General features: G+C 43.8%; 1 protein-coding gene across 1 annotated transcript in view; it reads left to right on the plus strand.

The window, feature by feature from the left end:
* Window positions 1–6,880, plus strand: part of ADAMTS3 (ADAM metallopeptidase with thrombospondin type 1 motif 3) — a 56,689-nt gene that overhangs the window by 26,342 nt on the left and 23,467 nt on the right. The gene's annotated exons all lie outside the window — the stretch shown is intronic.

Here is a 6,880-nt window from a genome sequence, read left to right on the forward strand (position 1 = left end):
GTTACCCTGGAGGAATTCTTGCTCTGCCTCATGTATTACACCAAGATACCCTTCATCCCTCCAAAACATAGTGTAGAGGATAAGGAAAGTCACCTGGTGTGTGGCATGACACAGAGTTGGGCAGCTGGAGCTGACAGGAATGCGCGTGGAAATCCCTGACGTGAGAACATCGGCCTCACGCTTCACGTTGCTCCCGGTGGACTGAGTTGCTTCAGATCCATTTCTGGGTTACACAAGTGCATCAATCTTTCCAAAATGCAATAGTAAAACACTGCAGAGTAACAGCATGACCCAGCTGTTGTTTGCTAAGAAAACAGGGTGGGTTTTTTCCAGGATACCTTGCCTAATCATTCTTTGGAGTATTCCAATAACATGGAGCAGGATCAGCCAGATAATCAGGGTTCTGGAGGTTATTAAAAGTCACACAAGCGTGAGCCTAAGAGCTGGAAAGGAGGGAATTGATGTCTCAGCTTGACTTCTCGTGTGTGGTGACAGGGAGAGGCTGACCTGTGGGAAATCTGTGTTGGATTCCATCGAATACCATGTGGTTTGGGAAGAGAACCCAGGCAGGGATGGAGAGCTTAGCTGGCTTGTACTTTAGGAGTAGCCAAGGGAAGCGTTTCATTGCTGTGTCTTCCTCTGCAGCATTATTGGCAGGGCCTATTTCTAAACATTCCCTGGAAAGGTTTGAGGACCCTGGAAAGGTGGGAGGAGTGCCCTGGTGTCTCCTTTGGCATTTTACCTCCCCACCCAGGCTACAAGCAGCCTGCTGCCTCCCAGCAGTTAGTGACGTGCCTGCTGGGGACAGGTTTGTCCTTCCTGTTGTTCCTGGCAACAGGCTCTGTCCATCAGGTGGCTGGAAATGGTAGGATTTTCCTTCTTCTCCCATATTTCTGCATAGGATGCCCAAGAGTGGACCTAGACACCTGGAGAAAGCTGGGTTCAGGCATCCTCCATGGAGGGATGGGTTGGGAGCATGTGTGGAAATGCACATTTGGATATCAAGGGCTATCTTGTTGTAGGAAAGACTGTCCTGTAGCCATAAATGTTCAATCACAGAGTTTGAATAACAATTTGCTTGCCAAATAATTGTGTTCTGTAATCCTCCAGACAACGAAATAATAAATCAACACCACCAGTTTATTGCAAATTAGAATAAAAACTTCCAAATACACTGTGCAAAATCCTAGTTATACCTCAAATCTTTCAGGTGATAAATTTTTGACTGCTGCAGGGTTAAACATGGTGCAAACTGAGCTTTTTTAGTCTCTTCTGGAAACAGCAAGAGGTGATGCAAGGCCATCAAAGGAACTCTGTGCTTTCTTAATGGAGAGCTCTGCTCTGCCTTTCCAATTCTCCTCACTAATAGCTCCTGAGAACATAAAGTCACAATTTCCAGGAGGAACAGGAGTTGTGCTTTTCTCTCCTTGACAATAGATCTGTTAGAGGTATTAAAGTAACTCTGTTAATTATTTACAGAAGTCAGATGGGTGAGAGAGTCACTGATGGGTCTGTGGTTGCTCTTGAGCATCACTGAAGGGTTTGGATGTGTTTCCTCTGTTTCATGTCAAAGTTAATGCTGTAAGAGGTGACCAATTTAGCATAATCCCTGTTCCCTCCTGCCTTCTGCACCGTGTTTCCAAGTGCTGTGGAGTGGTGGTGTGAGATTTGAGAAGGCTGGTGCAAGCAGACAGTGGAAGTTTGTGTGGCTGGGGATTTCTGCAGTCTGCAGCATGGACCCACTGGCAGAGGGCAGGGTTAGATGGGACTTGGGGAGGAAATTCTCCCCTGGGAGGGTGGGCAGGCCCTGGCACAGGCTGCCCAGAGAAGCTGTGCCTACCCCTGGGTCCCTGGAAGTGTCCAAGGCCAGGCTGGATGGGGCCTGGAGCAACCTGGGATAGTGGAAAAGGTGTCTGTAACCCAGGAGAAGAGGACCTGGGGGAAGAGAAGAAGCTGCTGAGGATGTTTCTTAGGAGCTCTAAATGTAGCTTGAGCAGAATCACTGGGGATGGTTGCAGGCTGCTGTGCCAAATAGTGATTTACTTTTCTCTTAGGCCTTGGGCTTGCTAACCAAGTTAGGGAGCTAATTAGGAACCAACTACAAGTTAGTGTCTTTTTCTTCCTTTGTTTCTGGATGTAGATTTTCCTTTGTGTTTGAGCATCTGGGATTTGATGATGAAGATTTTTTGTGGGGTTTTTTTGCCCCTGCTTAGGGCAGAAAGGAAGCTCAGGGCCAACCCATGGTGAAACTGCATTCTGATCTTCCATGTTTCCTCACAACATAGAGCAAATATCCAAATATCTCAAACTACTTAAAAACCATGTTGTTGGACATGAAAAGTTCAGCTGGTGCTTCTAGACTGAGAACAATTCCAAGTGTGTCTCTTGCTTTCATTTGATCTGTGGCAAAACTGGTTTTGAAAACTCCTGAGAAGCACCTGAGAGTGAAGGGTGACTCATTTTACTCTGTGGCTTATGAAGAAACTCTAATTGATATCATGTAACTAATTGATATCACATAACTAGTAGCATCATGGATTTTGCTGATTTTCAGCAAAAGCCCTGTATTCCATAGATCTATGATAGCAATAAAAATCCAGCTCACAAAATAATTTATTACCTTATTTATTTACTTTTTGAAAGCTCAGTTCAAACCAACAGGCAGTGAGTATTCAAAAACCATGTAAATAATTTTGGGAAGTGTTTTAAATAGTTTGTCCTGAGCAGTCCTTGAAAAGGTGCTACCATATCCCTGGGTTCTGCTCAGGTTCTCCCAAAGCCAGCTCCCTGTTCTTTTTATTCCTGGTCACAGGTGAATTTGCAAAGTGATGCATTTGAGCCTCTGCTTTGGTGTTTTCATGGTATTTTTCAACTTGCTTTTATGGGGTTGATTCTTGTTTCGAGCCCCTTTCCTTAATCAGAGTTTTCCCTGCCAAGAATAAGTAACAATATCATTTCATTACTTCCAGCACTTCAAAGCTTCCAAGTTTCTGGTGCAGAGAACATTTACTACCAGAAGTACAAATCAGTCTTCCTTTAGTTAACAGTGATCTTTAATAGGGAGCACAAGGGGAGATAAATCAGTTAAAAGTATCTGTTCTTTGAGGGCTCCCACAGCGCTGTGCCGTGTTGTGGGGGTTGATTACACACTTGCTTTAATTGGAGGAAGCCTGATGAAGTTTTGGCCTCCTCAGATCTGCTTCCTTTGCTCTCTGTCAAACATGCTCTTTTTTTTATTTTATATATTTTTTTTGCTGGCCAGACAGGATCATCATTCATATTTATTTTTTTTACATCTGAAGCTTGTCAGGCTGCTTGGAAAAGTGGGACAATGAAAGCCATCTGGGCATCCCATCCACTTCCATTTGGAAACATCTGCATGCTTATTAGGAACGTTTCAGCAGCACTGCAGTGAGCAGATGTGTTCTCTTTCCATCTCCAGGCTCACACAGAATTTCTGATAGCAGAGAAATTCAATAGGCACTAAAGCCCAAATGCCTGTTTCTTGATCAGGCCCTCTAATAACACTTATTTAGGATGTTTGTTCCCGTGTAAGGAAGAAACCTGTGGCATTTGTGGGAGGAAGTGCTGGAGCAAAGTCAGCAATGTCTCCTGCAGGTCATTCCATGTCTGTATCTGTAGGATTTAAAGCTGAGCACTTGTATTCCTGAGCCTTTGCCACGCAGGTTCACTCACAGCTGTTCATCAGATGTAAGGCTCCATGGAAATCCAGAGTCCTCTGCCTCCAGCTGTCTCTGTTCTTAAAGCTTTTAAGAAATTAGACTTGAAATTATTATTCCTTTAAAGAGAGAGAACTCCCTGCATTGAATCTAACATCCCTTTTCTGAACCTCACAGGTGATGGCACAGGTAAAAGATAGGATTGTGTCTGCAATGCCAGGGAAGCTGAGGCAGGAGCTAGAAATCCAGGGAGAAACTGGAAAGCTGTGCTTTTCTGTGCAAGAGCAGAACTGGAGAACCAAGAGCATCTGTGAAACATTTTTAGGTACTTGGGACATCACAAGCTGCTCTCAGCATCCTCTGTGAAGGCTTATTTGGGATGATGATTCTATTTACAGCTTGAGTGGGATATTCAAAGACACTGCAGGTTATTACCCCAGCTAGAAGTGGGTAAGTTGATGCCCACAGTTTGGAAGTGGCTGTTCCACAGTGGCAGAGCTTCTATCCAAATCACACTTGCCAAATCCCAAGCAGATACTCTTTGTCTCACTCACGACTGGGATGTTAGTGGTTTTTCAGGATTTTCAGGTCAGCAGTGAAGTGCTCTTTGTGCTCAGCTGGGTTTTTGAAGCTGTTTGTTGTCCCAACCCAAGACCCCCTTTGTGCAGATCAGCCAGGGGTTTTGGGACACCCCCTTCCTCTGTGGATGTGGTATCTGGGTAGAATGGCCTTGTGCATATTTCTGCTGTTATCTTGGACACTCTCTTGGTCCATGGACTGTTGGGAAATAGCTTGGGCTTGGAGACATTTGTTGCTCTTGGAATGCTGACTTTCAGTGCATTCATGGAAAAAAAAGCAGGAGCCCGAGTTCAACAGCATTCAGTGACAGTTTATGGTTGGAGCTTTTCCTTTATATTTATGCCAGTGGAATTTTGAGAAATGGCTGAAATTCCATGTGGCGAGAAAGAGAGGCTTATTATCCGTGACTAATGCTTGGATACACTTTATAAAATTGGTATTATTTGCTGTTGTGCCACTTCTCTTCTGCTGCACTGCTTGATTCTGTTGTCTCCTAATTGGGAACAGCCTTTCTCTCACCTTGGACTGCCACTGTCACATCATTCCCACTGCCATCCTCCTGTGGGATGTTCAGCCACTATCAACCACACTCAAACTGGGATCCAGAGCTGGGATAAGCTTGCCTTTGTGTTAGTTAGGGGTTGAGTCCAAGATGAAGGCTGCATTTTTGGATGACAGGGTTGGAAATCGTACTCTTGATTGCTTTTGGTGCCTGGGACTATTTCTTGCTGCATTTTCTGCAACACTGAGTATTTGTATTTAGTATTAGTATCTGACTAAGCATTTCTTCTTCGTAATTTTAGGTCATTAAATTTATTGTTTAGCTGAAGAGGTCCTTTGATGTGTCTAAACTGAGCACTTGGGGCTGGTTTCCCTCCTTTTGTCTCCTTTTTGTCATATTTCTAGTCAGGCCCATTGCATATTCAATGGAAAATTCTTCCTGAAGCTTCTCCCTGCTCAGGTTCTTCTCCTTTTTATTATTATGCTTTTTCTCGCTGTCTCTGTTAGCTTTCCTCCAGACTGGAGGGCTCATTAAAGCAACACTGGGCAGGAAATGGAGAGAGGTGCAAGAATGGGACCCTGCTCGCCAAAGAGGGAAAGTTGGCAGCTCTCCTCCCACAGGAAAATTCCTTGGATTTGAGGAGCAGCTTCATTGAGAGAGTGCTCCTGAGGGGGGCATGAAACGCTTGGTGAAGTGTCATTCCACAAATAAATGGCATTTTGGGTACTCACACATCGTGATGAGGTTCTAGCAATGATGTGCCAATTTATTTGAATTAATTTGTGTATAGGAGTTGGAAATTTTATGTTTTATCTGAGTGTTCTTGAGTGTCAGGAGGGAGCAGTTGGGCTCTGGACGGAAAGAAGTACTGATTCCCTATGGAAGGTGCTTCCAGCAGACCTCAGCTCCCGTGGCACACTGCAGGGATGAACCTTGCTGAAAAACCCCTTCTCCTTAGTCACAGCTTTTTCAAGAGAAATAGTCCTTGAAAGAATGGTCTTTCAGGTCAGAACAGGAGAATTTATGATTATGACTCTGTGCTATTTTGGACGGGATCGGGATGGGGAAAAGGAGAGGGGAAGGATCAAAATATCCTGTGTGGAAAGAGAGATTCATAACACATCTGTGCGAGGTGCAGGCGAGGCTGGCACGCTCATAGGAATTTGGTGAGGTGGAAAGGAAAAGGAAAAAAAAAAAGTGCTTGGTTGTGTAAGAGTCTATATGAAAAAAGGAAAGTATAAAGGGGGGTGGATCCCTAATGAAAAAAATCTGTGTCATTTTCTGAGGGCCGATGTTTGGGTCTTGAAGGAAACTCTTCTCCATTCCAATGGCCACAGGGAAAGGGTAGGTGGGACTCTGGTGTTTGCAAACCAGTTCTGAGATGTGAAAATCAACCCTGCTGAGCTGCCTCCTTGCTGGGATTCTTCACCAAACACTAAGGTGTGATGTCAGAATGCCTAATGCCAGGCTGTGTGCTTTTCATAAGTGGATCACACTTATTCCATGTAATTATAGACAGAGCTGGGGGAGATGAGGTTCTGCTCCATCAGGAATTCTGAGAGTTGAGAGCTAGCTTTTAATTCAGCACTGTTCTCCCTCTGTCAGCCCTTCCAGCTTTAAAATCCTCCCTTCCAGAAAATGCTTGACTGGGGATCAGCAGGGGCTTTGACTGACTTCCTGCAATTTAACAAAACCTGCCTGTGTGATGAAATATATTATTATTAATATTTAATAATTATTATATATAAAAATAGTATTAATAATATTTTTCAACAGATAGTCAGAATTTGTTGACCCAGCACAGCTAGCTGGAGTATATTTTTAATCGCTCACTTCATGTACTTTTTATATTCCTCCCCCCCAAAAAATTACTCCATAATCATTAATTCATCCAATTCTTGTGTACAAGTTAATTAAGAAATTAAGGATTTCAGCTCAAGATAGGGTTGATGGGCAAATGAAAGCCTGCAAAACTTCAGGTTTTCATACCTTAATACCCAAGTGTTGTAATCCAGTGTATGCATCCAAAATCAGAGTGTGTGTGTGCGTGTGTGTATGTGGATTCCATAATCCACAATTCCAATTTGTGGAATTGTGGATTATGGAATGCTGGGATGTT

Source organism: Parus major, chromosome 4 (assembly GCF_001522545.3).
Source record: "Parus major isolate Abel chromosome 4, Parus_major1.1, whole genome shotgun sequence".
Lineage (NCBI taxonomy): Eukaryota > Metazoa > Chordata > Aves > Passeriformes > Paridae > Parus > Parus major.